This window comes from Pseudophryne corroboree, unplaced genomic scaffold (genome assembly GCF_028390025.1).
Source record: "Pseudophryne corroboree isolate aPseCor3 unplaced genomic scaffold, aPseCor3.hap2 scaffold_304, whole genome shotgun sequence".
In the NCBI taxonomy this organism is placed as follows: Eukaryota; Metazoa; Chordata; class Amphibia; order Anura; family Myobatrachidae; genus Pseudophryne; species Pseudophryne corroboree.
This window is the reverse complement of record NW_026969714.1, coordinates 389084-401876: the sequence shown is the minus strand read 5'-3', so window position 1 is coordinate 401876 and position 12793 is coordinate 389084.

Genomic DNA, 12793 nt, shown 5'->3' with positions numbered 1-12793 from the left:
TTAGGGTTAGGGTTCGTATTAGGGTTAGGGATCGTTTCAGGGTTAGGGTTCGTATTAGGGTTAGAGTCAGTGTTTTAGGGTTTTAGTGTTAGGGTTATTAGGATTAGGGTTAGGGTTAGAGTAGTGTTAAGGTTAGGGTCCGTGTTAGGGTTAATGTAAAAGTTAGGGTTTGTGATAGAGTTAGGGTTAGGTTAGGGTTATGGTTAGGGTAAGGATTAGGGTTACGGTAAGAGTTTGGCTAGAGTAAGGGTTATGGTATTAAGGTTAGGGTTAGGGTTATGTTAGGGTTCGTATTAGGGTTAGGGTTATGATTATGGTATTAGGGTTAGGGTTAGGGTCAGTGTTAGGGTTAGGGTATTAGGGTTAATTAGGGTTAGGGTTCATTTTAGTGTTAGGGTTCGTATTAGGGTTAGTGTTCGTATTAGAGTTAGGGTTAGGGTTCGTGTAAGGGGTAGGGTTCTTATTAGGGTTAGGGTTAGAGTTAGGTTAGGGTAATAGGGTTAGCGTTAGGATTAGGATATGAGGATTAGGGTTAATAAGGGTTAGGGTTCGTATTAAGGTTAGGGTTAGCGTTTTAGGGTTAGGGTATTAGGTTTAGAATTAGAATTTATGGTATTAGGGTTAGGCTTTGTGTTAGGGTTAGGGTTCATGTTAGTGTTAGGGTTAGGGTTAGGTTAGGGTTAGGATTAGGGTTATGGTTAGGGATGGGTTAGGGTTATGGTATTAAGGTTAGGGTTCATATTAGGGTTAGGGTTAGGATTAGGGTATTAGGGTTAGGGTTAGAGTTAGGGATAGGGTTATGTTAGGGTTAGGGTTAGGGTATTAGGGTTAGGGTGAGTTAGGAGTAGGGTTCATATTAGGGTTAGGGTTTGTATTAGGGTTAGGGTGCGTATTAGGGTTAGATTAATTTTAGGATTAGGGTTCGCGTTATGTTAGGGTTAGTTAGGGTTAGGGTATTAGGCTATTAGGGTTATGGTTCGCATTAGGGTAAGGTTTAGAGTTCATATTAGGGTTAGTGTTTGTATTAGGGTTAGGGTTAGGGTTTTAGGGTTAGGGTTAGGGTTAGAGTTAGGGTTAGGTTATGGATAGGGTTTTGGTTCGTATTAGGATTTGGGTTAGGATTAGGGTATTAGGGTTAGGTTAGGGTTAGGGTTTGGGTATTAGGGTTTGGGTTAGGATTAGGGTTAGGTTACGATTAGGGTTAGGATATTAGGGTTAGGGTATTAGCATTAGCGTTAGTTAGGGTTTGTTTAATGGTTAGAGTTAGGGATCGTATTAGGGTTAGGGTTCATATTAGAGTTTGGGTAGCATTAGTATTGGGTTAGGTTATTAGGGTTAGGGTATTACGGTTAGGGTTAGGTTTAGGGTTAGTTAGGGTTAGGATATTAGGGTATTAGGGTTAGCGTTCATATTAGGGTTCGTTTCAGTGTTTGGGATAGGGTTCGTATTAGGGTTAGGGTTCTTATTAGGATTAGGGTTCGTATTAGGGTTAGGGTCAGTGTTTTAGGGTTTTAGTGTTAGGGTTAGGGTTATTAGGATTAGGCTAAGGGTTAGAGTAGTGTTAGGGTTAGGGTTCGTTTTAGGGTTAGGGTGTTAGGGTTTTAGGGTTAGGGTTAGGGTTATTAGAAAAGGGTTAGGGTTACTTAGGGTTAGGGATGGAGTTTAGGATTAGGGTATTAGGGTTAGATTATTAGAGTTAGGGTTAGGGTTTTAGGGTTAGGGTTATGGTATTAGGTTTAGAATAAGGGTTATGGTATAAGGGTCAGGGTTCGTGTTAGGGTTAGGGATAGGGTTAGGGTTCGTGTAAGGGTTTGTGTAAGGGTTAGGGTTAGGGTTAGGGATGGGTTATGCTTAGGGTATTAGGTTTAGGGATAGGGTTAGAGTTAGTGTTAGGGTTAGGTTAAGGATAGGGTTAGGGTTCGTATTAGGCTTAGGGTTGGGGTCAGGATTAGGGTGTTAGGGTTAGGTTTAGGTTAGGATTAGGGTTTGGGTATTATAGTTAGGGTTAGGGTTAGGGTAGGGTTAGGGTATTAGGGTTAGGGTATTAGAGTTAGGGTTAGGGTATTAAGGTTAGGGTTAGTTAGGGTTCATATAAGGGTTAGAGTTAGTGTTCGTATTAGGGATAGGGTTTGAATTAGGGTTAGGGTTCACGTTAGGGTTTGTTAGGTTTAGGGTTAGGATATTAGGGTATTAGGGTTAGGGTTCGTATTAGGGTTAGGGTTCATGTTAGGGTTAGTGTTAGAGTTAGGGTTTGTGATAGAGTTTTGGTTAGGTTAGGGTTATGGTTAGGGTTAGGATTAGGGTAACGGTTAGAGTTTGGTTAGGGTTAGGGTTATCGTATAAAGGTTAGGGTTAGGCTAGGGTTATGGTTCGTATTAGGGTTAGGGTTAGGGTTATGATTATGGTATTAGGGTTAGGGTTAGTGTTAGGGTTAGGGTATTAGGGTTAATTATGGTTATGGTTTGAATTAGGGTTAGTGTTCGTATTAGAGTTAGGGTTAGGGTTCGTGTAAGGGGTAGGGTTTATATTAGGATTAGGGTTAGAGTTAGGTTAGGGTTAGGGTAATAGGGTTAGCGTAAGGGTTAGAATATGAGGGTTAGGGTTGGTTAGGGTTAGGGTTCGTATTAAGGTTAGGGTTAGCGTTAGGGTTAGTATATGAGGGAAGGGTTAGTAAGGGTTAGGCTTCGTATTAAGGTTAGGGTTAGCATTTTAGGGTTAGGGTATTAGGGTTAGGGTTAGGGTTAGAGTTAGGGTTAGGGTTATGTTAGGGTTAGGGTATTAGGGTTAGGGTTAGCTAGGATTAAGGTTCATATTAGGGTTAGGGTTCGTATTAGGGTTAAGGTTCGTATTAGGGTTAGGGTTAGATTAGCTTTAGGATTAGGGTTCGCGTTATGTTAGGGTTAGTTAGGGTTAGGGTATTAGGCTATTAGGGTTATGGTTCGTATTAGGGTTAGGGCTAGTGTTCATATTAGGGTTAGGGTTTGTATTAGGGTTAGGGTTATTAGATTAGGGTTAGGGTAATATTGGGTTAGGTTTAGGGTTAGTGTTAGGGTTAGGTTATGGATAGGGTTAGTTTTCGTATTAGGGTTTGGGTTAGGATTAGGGTATTAGGGTTAGAGTTAGGGTTAGGTTATGGATAGGGTTTTGGTTCATATTAGGGTTTTGGTTAGGATTAGGGTATTAGGGTTAGGGTTAGATTAGGGTTAGGGTTTGGGTATTAGGGTTTGGGTTAAGATTATGGTTAGGTTAGGTTAGGATATTAGGGTTAGGGTAATAGCGTTAGGGTTAGTTAGGGTTCGTATAAGGATTAGAGTTAGGGTTCGTATTAGGGTTAGGGTTCGTATTAGAGTTTGGGTAGCATTAGGGTTAGGGTTAGGTTATTAGGGTTAGGGTATTACGGTTAGGGTTAGGTTTAGGGTTAGTTAGGGTTAGGATATTAGGGTATTAGGGTTAGGGTTCATATTAGGGTTCGTTTCAGTGTTTGGGATAGGGTTCGTATTAGGGTTAGGGTTCTTATTAGGATTAGGGTTTGTATTAGGGTTAGGGCTAGTGTTTTAGGGTTTTAGTGTTAGGGTTAGGATTATTAGGATTAGGGTTACGGTTACTTAGGGTTAGGGTTAGGGTTTAGGGTTCGCGTTAGGGTTAGGGTATCTTTAGGGTTAGGGTTCGCGTTAGTGTTAGGGTTTGTGTCAGGGTTAGGGTTCATATTAGAGGTAATAGGGTTATAGTTAGGGTTAGGATAGCATTAGAGTTAGAGTTAGGGTTAGGGTTATGCTAGGGTTAGGATTAGGGTTAGGGTTATCCTAGGGTTAGGGTACTATGGTTAGGGTTCATATTAGGGTTAGGTTTATGGTTAGGGTTATGGATAGGTTAGGGCTAGGGTTAGGGTATTAGGGTTAGGGTTAGAATAGGGTTAGGGTATTAGGGAAAGGGTATTAGGGTTAGGGTATTAGGGTTAGGGTTCATATTAGGGTTAGGGTTAGTGTTCCTATTAGGGTTAGTGTTTGTATTAGGGTTAGGGTTAGCATTTTAGGGTTTTAAGGTTAGGGTTATTAGATTAGGGTTAGGGTTACATAGGGTTAGTGTTAGTGTTAGGTTATGGATAGTGTTATGGTTCGTATTAGGGTTAGGGTTAGGATTAGGGAATTAGGGTTAGGGTAAGGGTTAGTGTTAGGGTTAGGCTATGGATAGGGTTTTGGTTCGTATTATGGTTAGGGTTAGGATTAGGGTATTAGGGTTAGGGTTAGGTTAGGGTTAGGATTTGGGTATTAGGGTTTGGGTTAGGTTTAGGGTTAGGTTAGGGTTAGGGTTAGGAAATTAGGGTTAGGGTATTAGTGTTAGGGTAAGTTAGGGTTAGGGTTCGTATAAGGGTTAGAGTTAGGGTTCGTATCACGGTTAGGGTTCGTATTAGGGTTAGGGTAGCATTAGGGTTAGGGTTAGGTTATTAAGGTTAGGGTATTACGGTTAGGGTTAGGGTTAGTTAGGGTTAGGATATTATGGTATTAGGGTTAGGGTTAAGGTTCGTATTAGGATTCGTTTTAGGGTTTGGGATAGGGTTCGTATTAGGGTTAGGGTTACGGTTCGTATTAGGGTTAGGGTTAGTGTTTTAGGGTTTTAGTGTTAGGGTTATTAGGATTAGGGTTAGGTTTAGGGTTAGGGGTTATGGTTCGTATTAGGGTTAGGGTTAGGGTAGCGTTAGGGTTAGGGTTCGCGTTAGGGTTAGGGTTTGTGTTAGGGTTAGGGTGTATAGTTAGGGTTAGGATAGCATTAGAGATAGGGTTAGGTTTAAGATAGGGTTAGGGTTAGGATTAGGGTTAGGGTTATCCTATGGTTAGGGTATAAGTGATAGCGTTCATATTAGGGTTAGGTTTATGGTTAAGGTTACGGATAGGTTAGGGCTAGGATTAATGTATTAGGGTTAGGGTTAGTTTTGGGTTAGGGTATTAGGGAAAGGGTATTAGGGTTAGGGTATTAGGGTTAGGGTTATGGTTAGGGTTAGTTATTGTTAAGGTTCGTATTAGGGTTAGGGTTCGTATTAGGGTTAGGGTAGTTTTAGGGTTAGGGTTCGCGTTAGGGTTAGTTAGTGTTAGGCTATTAGGGTATTAGGATTAGGGTTAGGGTTCGTATTAGGGTTAGGGTTAGAGTTAGGTTTTTTGTTAGAGTTGTGGTTAGGGTATTCGGGTTCGGTTTAGGGTTGGGTCAGGGTTAGGGTCAGGGTCAGGGTTTGTATTAGGGTTAGGGTTCATATTAGGGTTAAGGTTCATATTAAAGTTAGGGTTAGGGTTTGTGTTAGCGGTAGGGTTCATATTAGTATTAGGGTTAGGGTTCGTGTTAGGGTTAGGGTAATAGGGTTAGCGTTGGGGTTAGGATATAAGGGTTAGGGTTAGTTAGGGTTCATATTAAGGTTAGGGTTAGCGTTTTAGGGTTAGAGTTAGGGTATTAGGGATAGAATTAGAATTTATGGTATTAGGGTTAGGGTTACGGTTAGGGTTTGGTTAGGGTTAGGTTAGGGTTAGGTAATTAGGGTTAGGGTTAGTTAGGGTTAGGGTTCATATTAGGGTTAGGGTTCTTATTAGGGTTAGGATTCGTATTAGTGTTATGGTTAGATTAGCTTTAGGATTAGGGTTCGCGTTATGTTAGGTTTAGTGTATTTTGGTTAGGGTTTGGATAGGGTTAGGTTTATGGTATTAAGGTTAGGGTTAGGGTTAGGTTAGGGTTTGTATTAGGGTAAGGGTTAGTGTTTGGGTTAGGGTTAGGTTAGGGAATTAGGGTTAGGGTTAGTTAGGGTTAGGGTTCGTATTAGAGTTAGGGTTCGTATTAGGGTTAGGGTCAGTGTTTTAGGGTTTTAGTGTTAGGGTTAGGGTTATTAGGATTAGGGTTATGATTAGAGTCGTGTTAGGCTAAGGGTTCGTGTTAGGGTTAGTGTTAGAGTTAGGGTTTGTGTTTTAGTTAGGGTTAGGTTAGGGTTAGGATTAGGGTTACGGTTAGAGTTTGGTTAGGGTTAGGGTTATGGTATTAAGGTTAGGGTTAGGGTGGCGTTAGAGTTAGGGTTAGGGTTAGGTAAGGGTTCGGGTTAGGATTAGGGTTAGGGTTGGGTTAGGGTTAGGGTATTAGGGTTAGGTTTCATATTAGGGTTAGGTTAGGGCTAGGGTATTAGGGTTAGGGTAATAGGGTTGTGGTTAGTTTAGGGTTAGGTTAAGGGTATTAGGAACGGGTATTAGGTTTAGGGTTAGGGTATTAGGGTTAGGGTTAAGGTTAGGGTTAGTTAGTGTTAGGGTTCGTATTAGGGTTAGGGTTCATATTAGGGTTAGGATTAGGGTAAGGGTTTGTATTAGGGTTAGGGTTAGAGTATCTTTAGGGTTAGGGTTCGTGTTAGGGTTCGTGTTAGGGTTCGTGTTAGGGTTAGGGTTTTTGTAAGGGATAGGGTTAGGTTAGGGTTAGTGTTAGATTAGCTTTATGGTTAGGGTTTGTATTATGTAAGGGATAGTTACGGTTAGGGTAAGGTTAGTAAGGGTTAGGGTTAGGATATTAAGTTATTAGGGTTAGGGTGCGTATTAAGGTTAGGGTTCGTATTAGGGTTAGGGTTGGGGTTCGTATTAGGGTGTGTCAGTGTTTTAGGGTTTTAGTGTTAGGGTTAGGGTTATTAGGATTAGGGTTAGAGTTAGGTTAGGGTTAGGGTAATAGGGTTAGCGTTAGGGTTAGGATATAAGGGTTAGGGATAGTTAGGGTTCATATTAAGGTTAGGGTTAGCGTTTTAGAGTTAAAGTATTAGGAATAGAATTAGAATTTATGGTATTAGGGTTAGGGTTTGTGTTAGAGTTAGGGTTCATGTTAGTGTTAGGGTTAAGGTTTGTGTAAGGGTTAGGGTTAGGTTAGGGTTAGGATTAGGGTTATGGTTAGGGTTGGGTTAGGGTTATGGTATTAAGGTTAGGGTTAGGGTTCGTACTAGGGTTAAGGTTAGGATTAGGTTATTAGTGTTAGGGTTAGGTTAGGGTTTGGGTTAGGTTAGGGTATTAGGGTTAGGGTTAGTTAAGGTTTGGGTTCATATTAGGGTTATGGTTCGTATTAGGGTTAGGGTTCGTATTAGGGGGTTAGATTAGCTTTAGGATTAGGGTTCGCATTATGATAGGGTTAATTAGGGTTAGGGTATTAGGCTAATAGGGTTATGGTTCGTATTAGGGTTAGGGTTTGTATTAGGGTTAGGGTGTTAGGGTTTTAGGGTTAAGGTTATTAGATTAGGGTTAGGGTTACATAGGGTGAGTGTTAGTGTTAGGGTTAGGTTATTTATAGGGTTTTGGTACATATTAGGGTTATGGTTAGGATTAGGTTATTAGGGTTAGGTTAGGGTAGGGGTTGGGTATTAGGGTTTTGGTTAGGATTAAGGTTAGGTTAGGGTTAGGTTTAGGATATTAGGGTTAGGGTATTTGGGTTAGTTAGGGTTAGGGTTCGTTTAAGGGTTAGAGTTAGGATTCGTATTAGGGTTAGGGTTCGTATTAGGGTTAGGGTAGCATTAGGGTTAGGGTTAGGTTATTAAAGTTAGGGTATTACGGTTAGGATTAGGGTTAGGGTTAGGATATTAGGGTATTAGGGTTAGGGTTCGTATTAGGGTTCATTTTAGGGTTTGGGATAGGGTTCGCATTAGGGTTAGGGTTCGTATTAGGGTTAGGGTTAGTGTTTTAGTGTTTTAGTGTTAGGGTTATTAGGATTAGGGTAAGGATTAGGGTTAGGGTTAGGCGTTAGGGTTTGTATTAGTGTTAAAGTTAGGGTAGCATTAGGGTTAGGGTTCACGTTAGGGTTAGGGTTTGTGTTAGGGTTAGGGTTCGTATTAGAGGTATTAGGGTTATAGTTCGGGTTAGGATAGCATAAGAGATAGGGTTAGGATTAGGCTAGGGTTAGGGTTAGGATTAGGGTTAGGGTTATCCTAGGGTTAGGGTATTAGGATTAGGGTTCATATTAGGGTTAGGTTTATGGTTAGAATTACGGATAGGTTAGGGCTAGGGTTAGGGTATTAGGGTTTGGGTTAGTTTAGGGTTAGGGTATTAGGGAAAGGGTATTAGGATTAGGGTTAGGGTTAAGGTAAGGGTTAGTTATTGTTAGGGTTCATATTAGGGTTAGGGTCCGTATTAGGGTTAGGGAAGCATTAGGGTTAGGGTTCGCATTAGGGTTAGTTAGGGTTAGGGTAGTAGGGTTAGGGTTCGTATTAGGGTTAGTGTTAGTTTTAGAGTTAGGGTTAGGGTTCGTGTAAGGGGTAGGTTCATATTAGGGTTAGGGTTAGAGTTAGCATTAAGGTTAGGGTTAGGTAAGGGTTAAGATAAGGATTACGGTTAGGGTTGGGTTAGGGTTAGGGTATAAGGGTTAGGGTTAGGTTTCGTATTAGGGTTAGAGTTACGGTTAGGGTATTAGGGTTATGGTTAGGTTAGGGTTAGGTTAAGAATATTAGGGAAATGGTATTAGGGTTAGGGTATTAGGGTTAGGGTTAAGGTTAGGGTTAGTTAGTGTTAGGGTTCGTATTAGGGTTTGGGTTCGTATTAGGGTTGGGGTTTGTATTAGGGTTAGTGTTAGAGTATCTTTAGGGTTAGGGTTCGTCTTAGGGTGCATATTAAGGTTAGGGTTAATGTTTTAGTGTTTTAATGTTAGGGTTATGGTTATTAGGATTAGGGTTAGGGTCACTTAGGGTTAGGGCTAGGGTATTTTGGGGTTAGGGTTCGTATTAGGGTTAGGGTTAGATTAATTTAGGATTAGGGTTCGCGTTATGTTAGGGTTAGTTAGGGTTAGGGTATTAGGCTATTAGGGTTATGGTTCGCATTAGGGTAAGGTTTAGAGTTCATATTAGGGTTAGTGTTTGTATTAGGGTTAGGGTTAGGGTTTTAGGGTTAGGGTTAGGGTTAGAGTTAGGGTTAGGTTATGGATAGGGTTTTGGTTCGTATTAGGATTTGGGTTAGGATTAGGGTATTAGGGTTAGGGTTAGGTTAGGGTTAGGGTTTGTTTGGGTATTAGGGTTTGGGTTAGGATTAGGGTTAGGTTACGATTAGGGTTAGGATATTAGGGTTAGGGTATTAGCATTAGCGTTAGTTAGGGTTTGTTTAATGGTTAGAGTTAGGGATCGTATTAGGGTTAGGGTTCATATTAGAGTTTGGGTAGCATTAGTATTGGGTTAGGTTATTAGGGTTAGGGTATTACGGTTAGGGTTAGGTTTAAGGGTTAGTTAGGGTTAGGATATTTAGGGTATTAGGGTTAGGGTTCATATTAGGGTTCGTTTCAGTGTTTGGAGATAGGGTTTCGTATTAGGGTTAGGGTTCTTATTAGGATTAGGGTTCGTATTAGGGTTAGGGTCAGTGTTTTAGGGTTTTAGTGTTAGGGTTAGGGTTATTAGGATTTAGGCTAAGGGTTAGAGTAGTGTTAGGGTTAGGGTTCATTTTAGGGTTAGGGTGTTAGGGTTTTAGGGTTAGGGTTAGGGTTATTAGAAAAGGGTTAGGGTTACTTAGGGTTAGAGGATGGAGTTTAGGATTAGGGTATTAGGGGTTAGATTATTAGAGTTTAGGGTTAGGGTTTAGGGTTAGGGTTATGGTATTAGGTTTAGAATAAGGGTTATGGTATAAGGGTCAGGTTCGTGTTAGGGTTAGGGATAGGGTTAGGGGGTTCGGTGTAAGGGTTTGTGTAAGGGTTAGGGTTTAGGGTTAGGTATGGGGTTATGCTTAGGGTATTAGGTTTAGGGATAGGGTTAGAGTTAGTGTTAGGGTTAGGTTAAGGATAGGGTTAGGGTTCGTATTAGGGTTAGGGTTAGGGTCAGGATTAGGGTGTTAGGGTTAGGTTTAGGTTAGGATTAGGGTTTGGGTATTATAGTTAGGGTTAGGGTTAGGGTAGGGTTAGGGTATTAGGGTTAGGGTATTAGAGTTAGGGTTAGGGTATTAAGGTTAGGGTTAGTTAGGGTTCATATAAGGGTTAGAGTTAGTGTTCGTATTAGGGATAGGGTTTGAATTAGGGTTAGGGTTCACGTTAGGGTTTGTTAGGTTTAGGGTTAGGATATTAGGGTATTAGGGTTAGGGTTCGTATTAGGGTTAGGGTTCATGTTAGGGTTAGTGTTAGAGTTAGGGTTTGTGATAGAGTTTTGGTTAGGTTAGGGTTATGGTTAGGGTTAGGATTAGGGTAACGGTTAGAGTTTGGTTAGGGTTAGGGTTATCGTATAAAGGTTAGGGTTAGGCTAGGGTTATGGTTCGTATTAGGGTTAGGGTTAGGGTTATGATTATGGTATTAGGGTTAGGGTTAGTGTTAGGGTTAGGGTATTAGGGTTAATTATGGTTATGGTTTGAATTAGGGTTAGTGTTCGTATTAGAGTTAGGGTTAGGGTTCGTGTAAGGGGTAGGGTTTATATTAGGATTAGGGTTAGAGTTAGGTTAGGGTTAGGGTAATAGGGTTAGCGTAAGGGTTAGAATATGAGGGTTAGGGTTAGTTAGGGTTAGGGTTCGTATTAAGGTTAGGGTTAGCGTTAGGGTTAGTATATGAGGGAAGGGTTAGTAACGGTTAGGCTTCGTATTAAGGTTAGGGTTAGCATTTTAGGGTTAGGGTATTAGGGTTAGGGTTAGGGTTAGAGTTAGGGTTAGGGTTATGTTAGGGTTAGGGTATTAGGGTTAGGGTTAGCTAGGATTAAGGTTCATATTAGGGTTAGGGTTCGTATTAGGGTTAAGGTTCGTATTAGGGTTAGGGTTAGATTAGCTTTAGGATTAGGGTTTGCGTTATGTTAGGGTTAGTTAGGGTTAGGGTATTAGGCTATTAGGGTTATGGTTCGTATTAGGGTTAGGGCTAGTGTTCATATTAGGGTTAGGGTTTGTATTAGGGTTAGGGTTATTAGATTAGGGTTAGGGTTACATTGGGTTAGGTTTAGGGTTAGTGTTAGGGTTAGGTTATGGATAGGGTTAGTTTTCGTATTAGGGTTTGGGTTAGGATTAGGGTATTAGGGTTAGAGTTAGGGTTAGGTTATGGATAGGGTTTTGGTTCATATTAGGGTTTTGGTTAGGATTAGGGTATTAGGGTTAGGGTTAGATTAGGGTTAGGGTTTGGGTATTAGGGTTTGGGTTAAGATTATGGTTAGGTTAGGTTAGGATATTAGGGTTAGGGTAATAGCGTTAGGGTTAGTTAGGGTTCGTATAAGGATTAGAGTTAGGGTTCGTATTAGGGTTAGGGTTCGTATTAGAGTTTGGGCAGCATTAGGGTTAGGGTTAGGTTATTAGGGTTAGGGTATTACGGTTAGGGTTAGGTTTAGGGTTAGTTAGGGTTAGGATATTAGGGTATTAGGGTTAGGGTTCATATTAGGGTTCGTTTCAGTGTTTGGGATAGGGTTCGTATTAGGGTTAGGGTTCTTATTAGGATTAGGGTTCATATTAGGGTTAGGGTAGGTGTTTTAGGGTTTTAGTGTTAGGGTTAGGATTATTAGGATTAGGGTTACGGTTACTTAGGGTTAGGGTTAGGGTTTAGGGTTCGCGTTAGGGTTAGGGTATCTTTAGGGTTAGGGTTCGCGTTAGTGTTAGGGTTTGTGTCAGGGTTAGGGTTCATATTAGAGGTAATAGGGTTATAGTTAGGGTTAGGATAGCATTAGAGTTAGAGTTAGGGTTAGGGTTATGCTAGGGTTAGGATTAGGGTTAGGGTTATCCTAGGGTTAGGGTACTATGGTTAGGGTTCATATTAGGGTTAGGTTTATGGTTAGGGTTATGGATAGGTTAGGGCTAGGGTTAGGGTATTAGGGTTAGGGTTAGAATAGGGTTAGGGTATTAGGGAAAGGGTATTAGGGTTAGGGTATTAGGGTTAGGGTTCATATTAGGGTTAGGGTTAGTGTTCCTATTAGGGTTAGTGTTTGTATTAGGGTTAGGGTTAGCATTTTAGGGTTTTAGGGTTAGGGTTATTAGATTAGGGTTAGGGTTACATAGGGTTAGTGTTAGTGTTAGGTTATGGATAGTGTTATGGTTCGTATTAGGGTTAGGGTTAGGATTAGGGAATTAGGGTTAGGGTAAGGGTTAGTGTTAGGGTTAGGTTATGGATAGGGTTTTGGTTCGTGTTATGGTTAGGGTTAGGATTAGGGTGTTAGGGTTAGGGTTAGGTTAGGGTTAGGATTTGGGTATTAGGGTTTGGGTTAGGTTTAGGGTTAGGTTAGGGTTAGGGTTAGGAAATTAGGGTTAGGGTATTAGTGTTAGGGTAAGTTAGGGTTAGGGTTCGTATAAGGGTTAGAGTTAGGGTTCGTATCACGGTTAGGGTTCGTATTAGGGTTAGGGTAGCATTAGGGTTAGGGTTAGGTTATTAAGGTTAGGGTATTACGGTTAGGGTTAGGGTTAGTTAGGGTTAGGATATTATGGTATTAGGGTTAGGGTTAAGGTTCGTATTAGGATTCGTTTTAGGGTTTGGGATAGGGTTCGTATTAGGGTTAGGGTTACGGTTCGTATTAGGGTTAGGGTTAGTGTTTTAGGGTTTTAGTGTTAGGGTTATTAGGATTAGGGTTAGGTTTAGGGTTAGGGGTTATGGTTCGTATTAGGGTTAGGGTTAGAGTTAGGTTTTTTGTTAGAGTTGTGGTTAGGGTATTCGGGTTCGGTTTAGGGTTGGGTCAGGGTTAGGGTCAGGGTCAGGGTTTGTATTAGGGTTAGGGTTCATATTAGGGTTAAGGTTCATATTAAAGTTAGGGTTAGGGTTTGTGTTAGCGGTAGGGTTCATATTAGTATTAGGGTTAGGGTTCGTGTTAGGGTTAGGGTAATAGGGTTAGCGTTGGGGTTAGGATATAAGGGTTAGGGTTAGTTAGGGTTCATATTAA